Below are 21,025 nucleotides of genomic sequence, written 5' to 3'. Positions count from 1 at the left end.
TGGATCACCCTTGTGTGGTATTCTTAATTTGAGATGCAAAATACATGGAGATAATTAACTGGATTTAAGGGTGCAAATGGCAGCTCTGGAAAGTTACTGATTTTTGCCCCCTCACTGGAATTACGTGAACCTCAATCATAGCTCATACTAATGTTTTAAAAAAATTATTTATTTTTGGCTGTGCTGGGTCTTCGCTCCTGTGCAGGCTTTTCTGTAGTCGCGCGGGGCTACTCCCTAGTTGCAGAGCACAGGCTTCTCATTGTCGTGGCTTGTTCTTGTTGTGGAGCAGAGGCTCTAGGACGTGCAGGCCTCAGTGGTTGTGTGTTCAGTAGTCACAGCTCCCCAGCTCTAAAGCTCAGGCTCGGGAGCTGTGGCACACCAGCTTAGTTGCTCCGCGGCATGTGGGATCTTCCCAGCTCTGGGATCGAACCTGTGTTTCCTGCACGGGCAGGATGGCCCTCAGAGTGGTATATATTTATACCACTAAGCCAGTAGGGAGGGCTTCCCTTGTGGCTCAGCTGGTAAAGAATCTGCCTGCAATGCGGGAGACCTGGGTTCGATACCTGGGTTGGGAAGATCCCCTGGAGAAGGGAAAGGCTACCCACTCCAGTGTTCTGGCCTGGAGAATTCCAAAGGGGCCACAAAGAGTCGGACACGACTGAGCGACTTTCACTTTTCAGCAGGGAAGCCCAGTCCATACTAATTTCATACCCTGACACCCATTCTAGGGAAGAGATGTTCTATTTCCTAACTTTTCAAAGGGCCAACTGAGTTTGCTTTCCTGCTTGTTTTTCTAAGTGGGCCTGATTTCTTCTCAAAGCCCTTTTCACCAGAACAACCCACCCAGTGTGGCTGCCCAGAGGCATGTTAGCTTCAGGTGTCGGTGCCGCGGCTTTTCCTGTTCAGCCTCTGGGGCTGCTCGTTTCCTCCCCTGCACCCTGGGTCCCAGGTAGTGCGCGCTCATTTAGCTTTACTGCCTGTTAGAGGCAGGGGCAGGTGGGAATTACCACATGTTTTTTTGCCTCTGGTTCTTTCTTCTACTGGAGAGCAGGTATTAAAGAGGAGGGGGGGCAAGCAGAGAGCCGTGCCGACAGGAGGGAGGGAGTGGAGGCCAAGCAGGGTTGTGGGGGTCTGGCGGGTGGTTGGTTGCCTGTTAATGTAGCCGGATGTTAAGAAACAACTAGGAGAAGGTAAATAAAAGCAGACTTCCTCTGGGTCCCTACAAAACCCCTTTCCTGCTTACCGCTGCCTTAGGCCGTAGGTCTGCTTTCCTGCCTGGGTTCTATAAATTACTAGCAGTTATCACCTCAGGTATAGATGGAATGAAAAACAAGTTTCTGTAGTAGGTCTGTCTGGAAACCTAATGACTGTTTGATGTTGTTTCTATGAGAAAGCTATATTCTGAGTTCGCAATAAATTACCAACATTCCTTAGGAATATGAACCACGTGCACGTTAGTAAACGTATCTTTTGTTTCTGAGTCTCTTCAAGTTTGTACTTCATTTTAGAATCGAGAGTTGTGATGGATCTGAAGGTAACATGAGGGCCGAGAGCATATTCTTCCCCAGCATTAAATCTCTTTTGCTACTTCCTCGTACTGCTTAGGTCTCCCATGTTTTCCTTTCGGTGACTATCTTTCAGAGGATCATGGTTTGGTCTTGGGATAATTCTGCTTTCAGCATACAGCATATAGCTGGGGACTTGCGTGAAACTACCCAGAGCTGTCTCATTTAGAATATTTTTTCCCCTTGGCTGACTTCACTAAATTTTGTTAATGCAAGGGGAGCTAGCTTCATGGCTGCAGATCTGGTATCGATTATCATTAATTCTTCCCTTTATGACTTTGCCACTTAAATACACATTTAGAAACAAACCAAATAAACATAAAATAGCATAACTAAAATTTTGACTTGGGTGGTCCAGTTAGTTTCAACATGTGCTTAGCTTTGAAAGGTGGTTATAAAAACACTAGAGTTTAACCAAACCATTAAATGATGGCAATAGGTTTTTTTTTCTTTTTAAGTTTTATTTTACAAGGTATTAATTCAGATATCTTTACAAATAAACCTTGGGTTATTTACAGTTTATTGAAACACAAAATAACCAAAATGGTAAATTTTTGCATGTCTAGGTGCTTTGTTTCTGTATATTTCCATTTGGCCTATAAAACTCGATTGACTGGTTTCCAACTATGTGACTTTGAGTAAGTCACTTAACTGCTTGAGCTTTAGTCTCATTTGTGACAGGAAATATGTGCTAGTTGGTTCCCAGGCGCTCTCACTTCTGAAATGTTAGGACTCTGCAATTCTGTGAATTTAAAAGTTGACATTAAAAAGAATCATATGAAGCAGAAGGTATACTATTGACTCCACTGTAGAAGGGAAGAGATGGCAAGTTGTGGACTAATCAATAAAGGTCTAAAAATAGCATATAATCCTGAACCTTCTTTAAAAAGTCAGTCTTATTTATTGCCCTGTTTATTGAACTATGCATATGGTTGAGAAAATAGATGGGACATCTGGAAAAAGTATTAAAACATATTTGTAGGCAAGGACTATGCCTCAGCACCTTAAATATGTTGTGTTACAACAGTGTATGCTGATGTTGTCATTAAATGCAATGCTAGCCACGTGAGTCAGCCCCATTTAGAATCATTTTGGATTTGGCCAAATGGTATTTTGGTGGTTTCTGGATTGTGGGTTAGAAATCAGAACTCCTGGAGTGAGTCTCTTGTTTCTACACACATATAACACCCCAGGACAGAGAGAAGTCCTTTTCCTTTTAATTTTCCACATCTTTTTGTGGTTGTCTTTGCTTTCCCTCCTGTGATCCATTTCTGGCATGACAGTAAGAGTTTCTTTGGGGTAATTAGTAGTCCTAAGTTATTTCCATTAAGGATTCTTGGGGATTAGATGTAAAAGCATTGTAGAAAGACTGGTTATATAGAGAAGAAACATAGCAACTTTTTTTTTTTTTTTAAAAGGTATTCTCAAGATCAGACATGGGTTGTTGTTGCAATCTGGTTCCTGCAAGCACAGCAAGCCTGGGGCAAGCCATTTTGATATGTCACGGAGGCAGCCTTTGGGCAAACGCTGATGACACATGAAGGAAGGCTGTTCACAGTGTTTCATTTAGGTTCCTTTGATCACTCTTAACTGGTTTTTAATATTACACCAACATCATATCAGAAACCAAAGCATTTCTTAGTCCTCTCACTCTGGAAATCGTTTCCCCCACTTTTCTGAACCTAGAATGAAAGATGGATGTTTGGTTGGTATCTCGTGTATGCCACTCTTTCTTAAACACTACAGTGGTAAAGACTTACAAGTGTTCCTTTTCATTTGTTTTGAAGTGATGAGAGAGGGCAGAGATGGTATCTTGTTAGTGTCCCAGGGCCCCAGTCAAGGCTTGGAGTAGAGTGGGGACTTCCTGTAATTTGGCTTCTTGTCAGATTGTGTTTTTGAGGATGAAGCAGGAATCTTCCTTTGAAATCTTCATAAATCAGATAAAATCTAATTGGTTAGGAAGGGCAGAGGATGAAATGGACTGTATCTCTCTTTGGCCTTCTGGTACATCTTTAGAAATGAGGGTTTTTCTTCCCCCTTATAAGTGTAGTCATGTATTTTTTAACTCTGCATTTGCAGAGCATAAAAATTGATTACTAAATGTGAATATTAAAGCATAGAGTTGATGAGAGAATTAAAAAAATAACCCCACAAATACTTCCTTTTAGTAGTAGGCTAATGAATTATGGTTAAATCTTTAGAAATCAAGGAGACAAAATGGAAGATGTTTTTGGTAACTTTTTAGGATTGTAAGTTGCTTAAAGTGGAACATACAGTCTGGTCATTATCTATTTTGCCTTTTTGAAGATAATTGGGCTGTTTAAGAAACATGGATCTGTTACCATCTCCACTTAGAACTTCGGGGTGTGGGTCTTGTTTTGTGAGTTGTATGGTCATATTTTTTAATTGATGTGTGGTTAATGTACAGGATTACATGGGTTATAGGTATATTATATAGTGATTCACAACTTTTAAAGGTTATATTCCATTTATAGTTACTACAAAATATAGGCTATATTCCCTGTCTTGTACAATATAATCTTGTGTCTTATTTATTTTTTACAGAATATAGCCCCCTCTCTTTATATTTCTCCTACCCTCTTTTCTCTCCCTGCTGGTCACCACTAGTGCTCTATATCTGTGAGTCTTTCTTTTTTGTTAGTTGCTAGTTTGTTGTACTTTCTGAGGTTTCACATACAAGTGATATCACACAGCATCTGATTTTCTGTTTGACTTATTTCACCTAGCATGATACTCTTCAAGTCCACTGATGCTTTTGCAGATGGCAGAATTTCATTCTTTTTGATGGCTGAGTAGTAGTCCATTGTGTGTGTGTGTGGATAGACAAGCATAAGTATACATGTCTGCCATATCTTCCTTATGCATTCATCCATCACTGAATCTTTCCATATCTTGGCCATTGTAAATAATGCTGCAGTAAACATTGGGGTGCACATGTCTTTTCAAATTAGTGTTTTTGTTTCTTTCGGATATTATACCCGGGAGTGGAAATGCTGGGCCATGTGGTAGTTTTATTTTGGGTTTGTTCAGAATCTACGGCCATAGTCCTGCCATTACTTTGCCACCTCCTTGCTTGACTTGATTATCTTTAGGTCCCTCAGGGATTTATCATTGTACTATCTAGGCATCCTGCCTTCTGATCGTTCCACTGGCTGCTTTTGTATTGGAACCACTGTCGGAGGTACAGGTCTGTGCAGCTGTGTACCTTGGGTACCTTTGGGCAGAACCTGTTTGTCAGTTGGTGGTTTAGGCAAGTTATAGGTAAAACACTGTGAAAGCCTCTGTCTAGATCCTTATCTTTTGCTCCAGCAGAATCAGACACATGAAGCTGAATGTTGGGCAGCCTTTGTTTAAAAAAGGAGATACTGGTGTTTAGAGCAAGTCAAGCCTCTAAAACAGAACAGGGCTCAGGCGTGGGGTAAAGATGTCATAAAGCTCTCTGTGAAAAGCCCAGTGTGTGAAGTTAGGCCTAGTAAAATCTCACATCTTTCTGAGAGACTGAAGCAAACCATCCTGGAATGTGAAAGTATTCATTTTATAAATAGAATGAAATCTTTCTCTGTACACTGGAGGTCTCAGGATGGGTTAGCAAAGATAGAATAGATATGAAACATGATCTCCTCTTAAATGTTCCCAATTGTTTTGTGTGTTGGGTTTGTTTTATAACATCCAGATAAGTCTAAAGGCAGAGAAGAGGTCTGTTGTTAAGACAGCAGTGTTTCTTTGATATTGAATAGTTGAAGGGGATCTAAGTGATTGTGTGACTTATTTTTAGACACTATAAAGCCACCCTTGTGAGCAGGGAAGAGTGGATATGTTGGCAGCCAGCTTAGCCCGGAGTCTGTAGTTGCTTGAAGCTTGGGAAAGCTGGAAGAAGAAACTACTCCATGGAACTCATGCGACCTGCTCCTCAAATAGTGCTGAAGCAGCCATGTCAGCTGTGTGACCCTCCCAGCTCACTTTACAAGGAAAGTGATCTGGGTTAGAGGAATTATTCATGATGTTTTAACCCACAAATTCCTCCTTCCTCCTACTCCTTCAGCCCAACTTAAACTCTGGTAAGTGGAGAAACTGATATCTAAGCACAAGTAAGAAGATGAAGTCACTTATCTTGAGATTTCTTTAAACCTTTAATTATTGTAAACAAAAGTTCTAGTTTCTTTGGAGCTCATGATGATGTCTTACTTGTGGGGCTGACTCTTATCAGATTGAGTCATCGTTGGACTTGAAGATCTAGAATAACATACCATCTGCTATGAAGAAACTATTACAGTAGTTGTTCTTGACACACAAAGATTTGTATTAATGAGCTTATCTCCACCATGCTTCATTTAGTTCCTGCAGGAAGTCTGTGCTACCCCTGGCACTCAGAAGACAGGATTGCCATGCTCCTGTTCTCATGGGGCTCTGGGGCTCTTCTTGCCAGTAAGAGGCTGAGTTCTAGACTCACAGGGTATCCCCGTTCCTTAGTGATAGGGGTGCAAAGGAGCATAAAGCTCTTGGCACATAGTAGGTGTTCAGTAGAACCTTGGAAGGCAGCTGATAGTAGGGAACATCCTCATGGCAGAATTTGCTGCATTTTTATTAACAGCCTGACTTTACACTCTCTGGCTGGCACTTACTCTGCTTTTGTAGACTTAGCCCTGGGATAGGGGGTTTGCAGGAGTGTCTGAATCTTGGTCCACATTGTCCTTCCTCTGTGTCTCTGGTTTAAGCTTTTCATGATCCTAGGAGAGCTGTCCTCCTGGTCTCTTTCCCTGGTTTTGGCAAAGACTCAACAGGCGAGCCTCATCCCTCGAAGATCTTGTACAATTTAACTGGAATCAGGACACTGATTACATGCAAGCAGTCTTCAAGCTGAGAGCTTTAAAAATGAGATTTTTCTTTGAAATTTAAAAGAAAGTAGAATACAAATGTGCTTGCTTTTCAACATAGATTGATTAGCTGGCAGGGAGGGAAGGCCGGCCTTTGAAATCTATAGGCATCGTGTTGCAGGCCTGACCCCGCTGACCCTGGGAGATTAGTAATGGTCTGCGCAGCCTGCTCTGTCAGCACGTCTGGCAGGGCAGGCACAGATGGTGCCAGTTGGAGAAAATCACTGCTGAACGTTGCACCGCAGCCTCGCCTTGGCCAAGCAGCCTCTGGAGGAGGAGCCAAGACTGGGCTAGCTACAGATGTGTCTTGTCCGTGCCCAGCGCTTCGGAATAGACCTGTGAAGATGCCAGTGTAGGGTTAGGATGTGTTTGCTGATTGTGACTTTGGTTGTGCTTCCTTGCCGTAGCTTAGGCCATCCTGCGCCAGTGAGCAGCTGGGATCTCAAACAGGGTCTGTGGCCTCGGGGTTGCTCTGAGAGGGAATTTGAAACGAGAACTGATCTCATTCCAAGGAGTCAGGCATAATGCAATACTTGTTTTCCTAGCGTCAGTCGGCCTAAGGAAAACGTGAGTCGGCTGGGATGGAGGGAGGAGAAGTCTTGAGAGTTTGAGTAATCAACTTAACTCAGGGGTAAAGAGAATTAATTTCATTATGGAAAGCAGCACGCACGAACTCTGTCCTTTGAGCTGCCACCAGTGTCTGGGTTGTCCGGTGGTACCCTGACACTTGATAATGCACACTTTTTGTGTGGGCTTGGTCTTAGAAATGGTGACTCTGCTCCCCAGAGATAGAAAGGAAAAGACCCTTATTGACATGTAGCCACAGGCTGAAATATTCTCCTCACAAAGCTGAACTGATCTGAAACTAAGTCCACTCTTCCAAATTAGACACTGGACTCTTTAATAATTCTGCTTGGGGTTGCATTGATAGTCCAGTGTTGAAGTGTAGCCTCCCAAGGTACCAACATCCAAGCTGAATTTCAGCAGGTCGGGGACAGGCTGAAAAACACTGATGCTGAACAGAAGATGTGCAAGTGTCTACAATGGCAGAGGGTCACTCGGTCCCTCAGTGGCCTTCCACCATTCCTAACTCCTGTCACAACTTTAACTTTCTATTCCAGTTAGGTCAGGCTTTGGGGCTTATTACAGTTTGACTGATTGGATTCCTTTTGGGTTTGTTTTATGAAATACATTGTTGTTTCATACTTGAAGAATTTTCCATGGAGATGCGACTGTTGGGAAATGCGAACTGCTTTGTGAAGCTCTCACGTTTACAGAGGCTTCTTAAAGGGGATTTCCACCCCCCCCCACCCCCGAAGATGTAAGGAAACCGATCCTGTGCAGAGCCAGCTAGTACTTTTGAAATGGCGACATAGGGGCGTGGCCTCGAGGGGGCTCAGAATGAAAAGGGCTCTGGCTGAGCTCACCCGGTGGACACCCACTGCAATACTGCGTTGCATCCTGGAGCCTGGAAGAGAGGTCCTCCGAGAGCGGGAGAGCGTGCTCACCTCTTGACAGAAGTCTAGCTCCTCTTGGTTAATAGAGCGTGGCTCAGGCCAGAGTAGCTTTATTGACGAGACGTGAGGTGAAGAAGAGAGAGAAGTCAAGGATGACTCCCGAGTGAGAGGGGGAGGCCGGTGGGTGATGCAGTGCACTGGCAAGAGGAGGATAAGTGCAGTTTGAAGCAGTTTGTACTTGAAATGTCCATTAGGTCCTTGGATATCTGGGTCAGGATTTGAGCCCAGTGGTCTGGCGTGGAGGGAGAGATTTGGGAGTCATTGACATGTAGCCTGTAATGAAGCCACAGGAGTAAATAAGATTGTGTGGAGACCCAAGAGAAGTGGGAGCAAATGGAATTCAGGAGAGATCTGGAAGCAAACTCTACCCCCACTAACACCCGCCCCCCCCACCCCCCGCCCCCAGATTTGAACAATCGTGTGTATTTGTCTAGAATAACAAAGATGGCCTGGTGACTGTGTCAGGGTCGTGCTTGATGTCTATTTGGAAGGAAAATTCAGAGTAGTCTTTGGATCTGTAGAAATAAATTCTTTTAGATTATCCTGAAGTAGCATTTTGGAAGCTGGTCCATTTCATATATGCTCCAACTTTTGCCCACCAGGCTCCTCTGTCCATGGGATTCTCCAGGCAAGAATACTGGAGTGGGTTGCCATGCCCTCCTCCAGAGGATCTTCCCAACCCAGGGATTGAACCCAGGTCTCCTGCATTGCAGGCAGATTCTTTCCCATATGAGCTGCAAAGAAGTTCCTCCAACTTTTGAAGTAGATGCCAAAACATACCCGAGGACAGAGAGCCCAGGGTCTGCGGGACAGGAAACAAGCATCTCTGGTTTATTGAGCAGTGGGAGCAGGAAGAGCCGAGGGACAAGAGGGCAGCAGAAACCAAGAATAAAACCTGGTCACGAGGCCACATCAGCCCCGCTTGGCAGACAGGCCCAGTGGCTTTGGTAATTGCCCTGGTGCCTGCTGTGTGTGCGCCTTTTCCACTGAGTTTTAAAAAGCCTTTCCTCTAACTACCGGGTCTCTCAGAACTGGGGCCACATTTGCCCTTGGTGGTTTTCTCCTGTGGAATCTTTGCTGTGTCTGTGCTCTGTGCTGTGTCTGCTGACTCCACGAGAACCCTCCTGGCCCTGCTCTCTGACACCGCTCCTGCCCGCCCACTCCTGCCTGAGCTCATAAACGCTTTGTGAGGACATGCCCTTCTGGAAGAGCCCGGCAGAAACCACAGGCTTGCATGGCCAGGCCGGCACACGTGGACTTGACCAGAGCCTCATCTTTCCTCTTGCTCACTCCCTGCCCCACCCCCACCACCCCGGCCTTTTTTCTCTGGGTACTTTTGGCATAAATACTATGTGTCTTAGTCCCTCAGTCATGTCCGGTTCTTTGGGACTCCATGGACTGTAGCCCACCAGGCTCCTCTGTCCACGGAATTCTCCAGGCAAGAATATTGGAGTGGGCAGCCATTCCCTTCTCCAGGGGATCTTCACAACCCGGGGATCTAACGTGGGTCTCCTGCATTGCAGGCAGATTCTTTACCATCTGAGCCACCAGGGAAGTCCCATAAATATTATGTAACTGTCTAAAATCAATAGAACTTTCAAAGCAAGGCTTAAAACTAATGGTAAAGCTTCATTAGCAGTGGAGCTTCCTTTGGATTAAAAATGTTACTTCAGATAGAAATGCCTTTTTACACCTGCATTTGCATGAATTCTGTTTTTGGTATTCTAATTCTGGATATGATATAGGAAGGAAGTGTACTCAAACTTTAGGGAAATGAATCCCCAAAAGATTTCTGTATTTTCTGTATACCTCCACAGTTTCTATCTAGTTCCATAAGAAATAGCCAAAAGACTGATTTTCACCCAAAGCTGGGGTTTTGCTTTTGATGCTTTCCAAGAACAGATAATCATAAGCGCTAGTTAATAATGCATTTTGTCCTTCTGTTAAGTTTATTATCCTTTGGAAGGGGACACAGGTTACATTGAGACTAGGGTATCTTAAATATTTACAGTTGGAAATACTCCGGGCATCTGTTGAAATTTTGTCTTAAAACTCCATTCTGTTGTTCATACATTTTCATTTTGCCCCAGTCAATATCTTTTAAAAAATAAGACATTCGGCCATAGTTGCCTGTGTATAAATAAGAGATAATGATCAGAGTTAAGTTTAGCCTTTTTTCCTGCATATTATGTGCTGGGTACTCTGCTACGTTTTGGAACTCGAAGGTGAGTAAGAAATGGTTTCTGTCCTCAAGGAGCTTAGGGTCTAGAAATGGTAGATGTGAACATAAATAGTTGCTTATAGCACAGTGTGGAACGGGCTGTGGGTGTTCAGTCCATTCTTGGGGGCTGGAATCAGGGTGAATTTTTGGAAAAGGCTCTAGCTGGATTGTAAAAAGTGAGGTAAAGTTAATCTAGGAAGAGTGGCATGTTTCCTAGCCAGGGAGTGATCTGAGTTTTAAACATCATGGGATAGGCAGGTAACTTCAGTACTTCAGCACTGGCCAGTAAATGAGATTTACAGAAGACTTTCCATGTACCTTAGGTTTTAAGGCTTCGTTTATTGTATAAAATAATGTTAATGTAATACTTCTGAAGAAATATTCTAGTTTGTCATTGCAGTATAATCTTACCTTGGACAAGCTTTAATTGAAATAAATATGTATTTATCTGAAGGCAGCCATTATGCTAGCATCATTAATAATTCAGAAGAGTTTTCAATTAAGCATTAACAACATCATTGCCTTTGGCTGTGATCTGACTGCTTGAGCTCAGAATATCGAATTATTTTTCTCAGTGAAGATAAAATTAAGCCTCAGGTAACCAGAACTAAAAACTTCTAATTCTTTAATCAACATATGCTCTCTTTGAGCATCTCTTAGGAGAGATGAATGATAGTAAGACATGGCAAGGATTTTAACTTTTTAGGTGTCCTTCCCCAGGTATATCCTGGGATCTGTGTACCTTTGACCCAGTATTCTATAATAGCATCGTCACAGTTCACTGCATTAGAAATTCTAATTCAAAAACACAGTCTTGCACCACTTGAAAATTCTTTATCATCAAAGATTATTTTTGTTATATGAAAAAGTGAACTTAATTACTAAAAATCTCAGTGATAAGTACAGGAAAGGCTTCCTTTTATTGGGCGACATTTAATTCCATCATCTGTACTGCTCCTGCCAACTTTTTTTTTTGTCCAATCAGATGGCTTGAACCGTAAACAACTTTTTGGTTAATCTTCAGTAAATCAGAAATGGAGTTTATTGAAACACCTCATTCAACCTCTGGGAGCCTGATAACACACTGAGTGCATGTACTTTTGGTCAGAAGACTCTTATAGTGACTGTGGATATAACAATGAGTCTTTTCATTTCCTGGAGCAATAGTTGATGCTTCTACATTGCAAATATACAGAGTGAATTTTCAGATTCCAGAGGTGTTGAAAGTATTTATTACTCAACAAGCCTCTGTGTGTGTGTGTGTATTTGTGGGTGTGTGTGTGTAAAACAACTGTGGTATTACCCTAATATTTTATGCATTTATATATTTTTTGCTGTTGAAATGCATTTCCTTCCAGCATACTTCCAAGCAGACCAGTATCAAACTCAATACTTCACACCCACCCCTGTTTTTTTTTTTTTTTTTAATTTATAAAAAGGCACTTTCCCACCTCAGACACTAATTATTAAAGTTGCATGATTTGCCAGGCAAACACGACTCAGTAGTGGTATTTGAGCAACAAATCAATGAACAAATATTGATGCAACACACATGCCACATGAGCGTGACACCATCTGGGGTTCTGTACATGATTTATACAGGAAGACAGAGCATCTCTGCCTTTAAGTGGCTCAAAATGTAATTAATAGGAGACAGGGAAGAAAAAGCAGAAAAACATAAGCAAAGCTCTTCAACCAGTTTTCACAGTGGCTAGCGTAGTCGTATTGCCATACATTCAATATTTGCTGAGTGCTTTGCTACTCGTCAGGTCTGTTGAGGGCTGGGGATAAATAGGGAATAGGATACAATCCTGGTGTTCTAGGAGCTTACAGTTGAAGTTTACTATGTGTGACCCACATATATGGGCTTCAGTGTTAAAAGAATCCGCCTGTCAATGTGGGAGACACAGGAGATGTGAGTTTGATCCCTGGTTTGTGAAGATCTCCTGGAGGATGAAATGGCAACCCACTCCAATATTCTTTCCTGGAAAATTCCATGACCAGAGGAGCATGGTGGCTATATTCTATGGGGTTGCAAAGAGTCAGACACAATTTAGCGACTGAACATGTATGCACCCTATATATACTCAGTAAGTTGAAAACATCTTCAGTGATCTAGAAATGAGTGAGATAATAATAGCTTACTTAGTAAATTCTAGAAGGTTTAATATCTGACTGTGCACTTCCCGGGTGGCATTAGTGGTAAAGAACCTATCTGCCAATGCAGGAGACAAGAGACACAGGTTTGATCCCTGGTTGAGGAAGATCTCCTGAGGAGGGCACAGCAACCCACTCCAGTATTCTGGCCATGGACAGAGGAGCCTGGTGGGCACTGGTTTGCAAAGAGTTGGATACGACCGAAGCAACTTAGCATGCACACAATGATATTCCAGGCCTCTAAATTTCACTTGCAATCAGGTTTGGACCTTCACAGTGGTAAAGAATGATGTAAAAACAGGCCAAATTCATGTTTCTTTTTATTTCAGTGAGTAAATTTCCAAGCCATCAAGAAGAAATACGGTTGTCTCTCCAGCGTTCCAACAGGACCATTCCAACATCACTTGAACGTAAGCTCAATGAAAACTGGCCTTTTCCTATGTTTGGTTCACTGCTGGGACCCGGCACATAGGGAAGAACCTCTTCAATAACAATACTCAGTGGATTTTCCTTAAATTACTGAGACTGTGGAAGGCTGGTTGTGTTGGAGGTACTCTGCAAGGCATTGGAAATATTGGGAAAGTAAATCCAGGGTCCACAACCTCATCATCTACCAGGTAGGAAGAAAAATAAACAGAAAATCACAGTTTGTAACCTGTGCTCCGAGAGAGGAGCTGGGGAAGGCTTCATGGAGGTGGTGATGATAATTACATTCCACGTAGTGTGTATAAGAGTCGGGGCCCAGTGGGCATGCTCAGCATCCTGTGTAGGTAATCAAGGGGTTCATTGTCTGTAGAGAATTTTAAATAATAAAACTGAATAAAAATTGGTGTGTTGTTTTATTACTCAGTAGTTAGCTATCCTAAAGTAAGACACTGATTAAAAATACTTTCTCCAGGGCTACCATAGGCCAGCTCCTCACACATCTCACTCTCCTCTTAATATGCTTGTTTCTCTGGGTGGATATTTGAGATATTTGAGCTTCAGACACCATTGTTCCTGAGAATAGAGCCTTTGGGCTTGGTAATGATCGCTTTACATGTGTTCTATTTAAAAAAAAAAAAGTTGAAAAAAGCTTTAACTCTGAGTATACACATATTTCAAGACAATTGGTAGGAGAATGTTTTCTGTAACACTCAGAAGTCTAGAAAGGCCTTTCTTTCCCCATCTTTCAAAGTATTGTGATCTCTTTTAAAAAAAAATCTGCTCAGTCTTTCAAATCAATACTTTCATGGGTCAACTTCGTGTCCCACCACAATTATCAAAGAATGACTTTTCATAGGTTGAAACATAGAATTCAAAAATTTTCGATAAAAACTACCATTTTTATCTTGAATATTGTATTGTAATATACTTCCTCGTTTTGGTTATATGTTAGGCCTTTTTTTCTAGACTTAAAAAATTAATTCTCTTGTACCAGACGACTGCCTTCCAAAATTTACAATTTAGTGGTCATCATCTGCTATTGAATTTTTATCTTAATATTGCCCTATTTTGGATGTTGTCCGTATGGCAGACTAGTAAGGATAGATTGTTGTTATTTAGTCGCTAAGTCATGTCTGACTCTTTCTGACCCCATGGACTGTAGCCCTCCAGGCCCCTCTGTCCATAGGAATTCCCAGGCAAGAATACGGGAGTGGGTTACCGCTTCCTTCTCCAGGGGATTCCCCTGACCCAAGGCTTGACCCTGTGTCTCCTGCATTGGCAGGTGGATTCTTTACCTCTGAGCCACTACCTCAACAGTTATTCAGGTGTGTGAAATTAGGTAAGACAACTTTCTCCAACTTTCTCCATGTGTGTACACACACACATACATATCAATTCAAGAATGCTCTGAATTCCCTGGGATGGATTTTCATCCCTTGAGGCAGTCACTTTTCAAATGGTACCTAATGCCGTATGGATAGGCATACCCACCAAAGTAGCTTATTTACCCAGCAGCATCTACACCATTGATTTTTGTAGAGTAAATCATAACAGCCTATTAACATTCCATTATGCTGAGCATAGGACTAATAGGAAAACATCTGTGAGGTCAGATCAGAAGTAGACTTTAGAATGTACTATTCAAAAAAGGATGAAATGGAAACCATTTATGGAGGCTGGTGGGTAAAACAAAGACTTAAAGGAAGGGTAACAAAGAACAGAACTCTGCCATTGTGTAATTTCCTGTCGGATATTATGGCGAATTTTATCTATATATCACCTTATTTTACTCTTCACTTAAACTGAACTGACTTGGATATCCACACGTGTTTTTGTTCTTCTTACTGGAATATAATTTCTTTACAATGTGTTACTTTCTGCACAGTGGATCTGCTCTATCTGTGTGTGTATCCTTTCCTTCTTGGACCTCCCTCCTACCCCCCACCACCCCACCCCTCTAGTCATCAAGAACACTGAGCAGAGCTCCCTGTGCTATAGATCATCTTCCCAGTAGCTGTTTTACACACAGTAATGTATATATGTCAATGCTGCACACACCTTTTGAGCGTCCTCTAATTTTCTTATTAGAGGTTCAAGTATTTCACTCAATTAATTGGATTAGGAAATGCAGGGAAATCACTTAAATGTCCTGATCTCATTTAATGCTGTGATAGTGGGGTGAGACCCTCTGCATTGGCAAGTGGGCCACCAGCAGTTGGACATGGCAGCATGCACTGGAAGTTCCTACACAATAGCTTGGGATGCTCCAAGACAGACTTGGCAGGGCTGAGAACCACCCAATAAAGACAACGAGGATATCCTGCCTCTGCGTTAGCTGTAGTCTGGCGCCCACGTTGCGCCCTTAACTGTCCTTGGAATGAAAGGGACAGTTGGGTAGTTCGGGAACTTGTCTCAGTGAAAAGTGACATTGTGTGCTAGGAAAGCAGACTTGGAGGAGAGAATTTAGTTATAGTAAGATTCCGTGGTATAAGTCTCTGTTAAGGTTTATGATGTGTCAGATAGCGTGCCAGACATTCGGAGGCGTGGGGTAGGTGATGAACAATCCTCATCTTCAAGAGACAGCTCCAGAAGACTCGCATCCTGGAGCCATGGAACCTATTACACAAGTCTCAAGAGAAGCCTGTGGATGTGTTAAATCAGTTTAGAGTAAATCTTAACTACTCATTTTGTCACCCATTAGCCATTGTTTGATGGAAACTGGGAAAGAAAATCTGTTAAGAACACGATAAGGAAGGACTGGTCAGATGAAGAGGCGGATGACCAGGAAAAGATGGTGTCCAGAAACCTCGGGGAAGAGAGGATTTCCAGTAGGAAGAGGGTGGGGCAGACACAGCCTTTTGTACACAGAACCTAAGTGAGATAAGCTTCCAAAGCTAAGTGGCAGAGATGTGGAGGCAATAGGTGACCTTTGGGAGAGCTGTGGAGTGGGCATGGTGTGGGGGCAGCCAGCTTGCAGAAGGTTGATGAGAGAAGTTAGGAGAGCCTGCAGCTTGTAGGATTCTTTTGAAAGAGGAGGGTGTGTAAGAGGTAAAGGAGGTGCTACATGAATTAGATGCTATCAGTGGCATCAGTTTGTCATTATGATCTTGGACAAGTTTATTTAATCACTTTGGGCCTTAATTTCCTTGTCTGTGAAAGGACTGATACTAGTAGCTACTACTTAAGGAATCAAATGAGTTAGCACCATTATACTAAGTAAATTTTTATTAGATCAATATCTTAAGAGAGATACAGTGAAAATGCAATAGTAATTTAGAAGAGAGAGCAGTTACTTCCAGATTGTGGGATAGATACGTTTCTTTTTATTTTCAGTCATAGCAAACACACAAAATTTATTGTGTTAACCATGTCTGGGTATACAGTTCAAAAACATTAGGTATATTGCATTGTTGTGCAGCCAACCTCCAAAACTTTTTCAGCCTTCAAAACTGAAGCCTTAGTCGTGTTCTCAGAGGAAACGGGGCTCACTGCTTTGTGAGAATTAGGAACTTCTCTTAGGAGATCTTGCCTGACCACTGGACACAGAAGCATAGACTTCATGTAATGACTTAGACTTCGCATTTGACATTGGGCAGGAATCTGCTGACCTGTTGCCCAGGGTTTTATAATTCTAATATCCAGAGGTCAGGTACTATTTGGACCTGCTCTGTGATCAAGGTCTGGTTGAAAGGATGCTCAGCCGAATCTTTCTATAGTTTTAATTATCATCCCACTCAAAAAGTGAACGTTTTACTGTTTTGGTAAGGTTTGAAATGTTGGTCTGCAACTTAATAGAAGTGATTTTTCTACAATGATAATGATGAGAAACAACTGGTCCTGGGGATAAAACCTAGACTTCACATCGATAGACTAGGCTTTCTCTCCCGCCACACCCTTGCGTCTGTGTTCTCTGAGTAAACAAATGAACAATTTTCTTCAGTATAAACCTTTTTGGTAGCTAGACTTTTAAAAAGATGGTGCCTCCTTTTACTTAGAGGGTTTTAATTCTTACGCCTAGAATTTTATGAAAGAACTGGAGGAAAGAGTGAGAGAACAGAGGAAGTAACAGTAGTTGTGGACAAAAGGATGGCAGGTGCCCAGGGCAGTGGGGAGAGGGAGGCAGGATTCCAAGCAAAACAGAAGAGCAAGACTTTGGTCTCTCCTCTCCAATTAATACATGTTGGTTTTACCTAACCAATGGTGCAGCTGATGAGAAAATAAATCTTGAGATACCATCTGCTACAAAAAGCCAAGTCTTGACATTTTTCACTTTGTAGTGGATTAAAATTGCGTCTGTTCTGATAGGCGTTTCTGGGCCTTTCTTTTCCTGTTTCCTGAATCCTCCTACTTCCGAGACCCAGTCCGCCCTAATGACAAGATTTTTTTCTCCGGCAATAAAGCTTTTCCTGCATTCCCTGGTCGTACTGTGGTTTCACTGTTCAGCTGATTATGTTTTTTGGCGCTTGGTCACTAGATCACTCTGAAGCAAATTTATGCTGAGGGGTTACTAGTTATTTTATCAAGGGGATTGGATATCTAAGACACTTAAGTCATGGTAGGGATTTTGGTATTCTGATAAGCAGCCCAAGAAGAGAGAGTTTTGGAAGAGCAGGGCCTCTTGGTACTTCTGAAATTTTGTGTGTGTATGCTTAGTGAGCCAAACGTGTGGCTCTGCACATACTAAAATACATTTAGTGTTGTGCAAATAGTTTTTTTTAAGATGTAGTTCCCTATTATTCAGTGTTAGAGATTTTTATGAAATACTGGCTCTGGAAAAAACCAACATTGGTCTCATCTAAAAAAATTTTCTTCATGAGTCAATAGATGTATGGTTTGTCTCTTTCTTGGGATAAGAGAAGGTGAAGAAACAAAACTAAACCCCCCCCAAATGTGCTTCTCACTAGTAAGCAAGGCTTAGCCCAGTGACTTACAGGGATGAGTGAGACTGGCTGTGTGTTTGTGTTCTCAGGTCAGGAGTTTATTTAGCTGGTGTTCATTTGGAGCTAAATACTAAAGTGATTTTACCTATAAGTGATTTTTTTTTTTTTAAGCAGTGGTTGAGGCCATTTATAGAAATATGCTAGGAATACATCTAATTTTTGTAAGAAGAAAGGGTAAATAAAAGGGTGATTAGAATGATTAGAAAACGATGGTTCCTTCTTGAGTTTTGCCAGAGAAAAATCAGGACAAGACTCCGTTTGTTCTCTTTCATCGAGTACTTTGTCTCTCCGCAGCTGGTCAGGTCCTTTTTATGTGGCATTAGTCCTCGAATTTGTGTGGGTCAACAAATGGACAACAGCAGCAAATGTTCAGCCATCATACTGGTGTCAAGCCTAGCAAATTGACAAATTACATGAATACCAAATGCATAAACAAGTTTGCATGAGCCAAGTATTCCAAACGAGAACAACAGCTGCCGGTTCTGTCCTTAAGAACAGAAATGCCCCTCGTTGTGTTCTCATCTGTTATTGCCCCAGGTTGGGAAATGTCAGCTGTAAGATGTATAGACTTAGGGCTCTGGGATAACAAGCTGCCTCTTTGAACTTCTCAGCTCCAAGAGCTTCTTGTTATCCAACCAGATAAAGACACGGAGATGTATTAGCTTCCCTGTGCAATGCTTGAGTCATTACCAACAACAATGGTGGGCTTAAATTTTTTATGTTGGAGATTGATAGAAAGTAATCATCAGAAAGCCATAATAATGTTCAGATGACATTCTCTTCAGCTAGGAAGCCCTATTCGTATTGGTCACTGGAATACAAAACTCAGGCTTGTGGCTTGTACTCATTTTGCAGTCTGAGCCTAAATGCACCTAAGTGTTAAACCCAGGATAAAGGGAGAAATTAGTGCCTTCTCTGCTCTTCCATAGCACTGATGCTTTTTGTATCTGTACAGTTTTCTTCTTCTTCCTACAGACCTCCTGTTTAAAATGATGTTTGAAAGATACTTTTATGCTTTGGCCAATTGTTGCTGTCTAATCAAAACTGAGTGTCTGCACTACATTATTCAGTACTTGATAAGGGCAACATTTTCTGGTCAGTCAATAAAACCAGCTTCATACTTCCCTGTAAATAATCCATTGGCAGGTAGAAGGGACTTCTGACCTAGTTGGTCCTCTGCTTTTGATCAAAGAAATGGGTAAGCCACTGGGTCTATAAATCTTCTTTTCTGTGATTCCATAGTGTCAGGAGAACATTTCCATGGATCCTTTATTTATACAGAGAAAACGTAAATCTCAAGTCACCATTTCTAAAACCCACAGGCTCCTGGGCTGTCATTTTGGTTGCAGACTCTGTGCTGCTTTCTGGCTGTGTGCTGTGTGGTGGGTGGATGGGTGTCTGATGGGAGTGCGTTTTAAAGGCAAGAAGGATTTAAGGATATAATTTACTGACGTTCTGTTGAGTGCACTCCCTGCTATACTTGTCTAGTCATATATTTTACTATTTTAATAATACTCAGTTATCTCTTGGCCTACTTGAGACAGGCCTAACAATTTGTGACTGTTCCTAACATTTGTAGTGGCTCAGTGTACATGTCTGATTATGACATTAGCCATTCCTGCTTAACGTTAGTGCTGGCTCTTGGCTGGCTGTGCGAAGCAGTGTGTATTTAACAAAGTGAGCTGACTAAATGCCATTAAATGAGTTGTCTTTATTTTGGCGTATGCCCTGCCCCAGTTTTAAGTTTTCATGTCGAAATCTAGCATTTAACGACTGCTTTTAAACCTCTGCCTTTTAATTTTGGATACCAAATATGGCAGAGTTATTCAGGTGGCCAAGTAGACTTTTACTGACCTTGCATGCGGTTAACTGGTATTACGTTTTTTAAAGTCAGTATTTGCTGTTTTAGGATAGCAGGAACCCATGTGAGATTTTCTGAAGATCGTTTTTAAAGTCTGACATGCAGCTGCCCGGCATATACATTTTTAGCTAAAGGCGCCTCTCTTGCGTTTGTATTTAAGTGACCCTGGAATGTGATTCAGGGGTAGTTTGCTGTGGGTAATCTTTGGACACTTTTCTATCTGACAGGCACCGACATCTGTGGTTTATGTTGCTTTGTTTTTTAGGTCTATCAATAACCTGATGATAAGAGAATGTTTACTAAGATGGATTTTTTTTTCCCTTTTGCACAATTTAAAAGCTGGAGGTAAAACAAAACACGTGTGATGCAAAAAAAATCAGTGATGCAAAATTAATATATGGTACCAGTAAGGTTGAAGTAACCTCAGGAACACGTGTTTTGTGGTGGAATGCTCATCAATATGGATTCCTTTTGTCTAGTAACTTATCATGACCATGTAGTTTAATATGAATGCCCAGTATTTGTTAATAAATGCTTATAAGGGGAAAAGGTATTTTTGCATGCACATATATTCAGGCTAAGGCCTTATTGTTAGTGTTTTTCCACAGCACAACCAAAAAGTCAAAGGAGATACCTTCGTTTGAATGTAATGTTAATGGAGTCTGGATAAGAGTCCTTTGTTGAAAGTGGAGCAGACCACAATTCATTTATATGCAGTCTAAGAGCTTTTGGTCCTACAATGTAGGGCATCTAATCTTATTAGAAAGCCCTTTAAAATCAATAAAAAAAATAAATAAAACAACCTTAAAAATGTGGTAGCATTGAATTCATTCTTTTAAAAAAAAATCTATTTTCCATTACATTACTCTTCTTTAAATGTACCACAATGATTTAAAAAAAAAAAACAAAACACTTATATCCTATGTATATATTCACCACTGTTAAAAATGTCAATTCTTTGTCCTACAAATCCCTATTCTCAGCCATTTCAGAGCCTAAGCTTTGAGGAGGTCATCTTGCTGGAAGCAGTTACAGAAGAGCAGACTGTTAGCCTGGTCTGGTTCTTGCTGGAAGAGTTCATGATACTCTTCTTTGCCCAGTGTGAACTTTAGTTCCAAATTTTTGAATGAAATAAATTGAAGTCAGAGAGCCGAACAGGGAAAAAAAAAAACCAAAAAACAAAACAAATCTTGCAGACAGGGCACTCATTCACATCCACTCATTAATCTCAAATGTAGGAGCCGGTAAACCATTGTACTGTTATCACACTCTTAGTCAACTGATATCAAATTGATGAAACACGCTGGCGGCTGTGAAGGGCAGCTGATAAGAACAGTGCAGACTCGACAAAAGAGGTCAGAAAACACATCCTGCAGATCTTACTATCATTTGGTCTTGCTCAGTTGGCTTTTGCTTGGCAAGAAGACCATGCACTTACTTCTC

General features: G+C 41.6%; 1 long non-coding RNA gene across 14 annotated transcripts in view; it reads left to right on the top strand.

The window, feature by feature from the left end:
- Nucleotides 1-21,025, top strand: part of LOC113881407 — a 527,961-nt gene that overhangs the window by 170,818 nt on the left and 336,118 nt on the right. For 11 of the 14 annotated variants that reach the window (XR_003508031.1, XR_003508027.1, XR_003508030.1 and 8 more), the window contains one exon: nt 12,685-12,765. The exons of the other annotated variants lie outside the window; for them this stretch is intronic. This is a non-coding gene — a long non-coding RNA (uncharacterized LOC113881407). The remainder of the gene's footprint in view (nt 1-12,684; nt 12,766-21,025) is intronic. 14 annotated transcript variants of the gene reach the window in all.

This window comes from Bos indicus x Bos taurus, chromosome 23 (assembly GCF_003369695.1).
Source record: "Bos indicus x Bos taurus breed Angus x Brahman F1 hybrid chromosome 23, Bos_hybrid_MaternalHap_v2.0, whole genome shotgun sequence".
Lineage (NCBI taxonomy): Eukaryota > Metazoa > Chordata > Mammalia > Artiodactyla > Bovidae > Bos > Bos indicus x Bos taurus.
The sequence above is the reverse complement of the archived record's forward strand: the minus strand, read 5'-3'. Positions and strand labels throughout refer to the sequence as shown.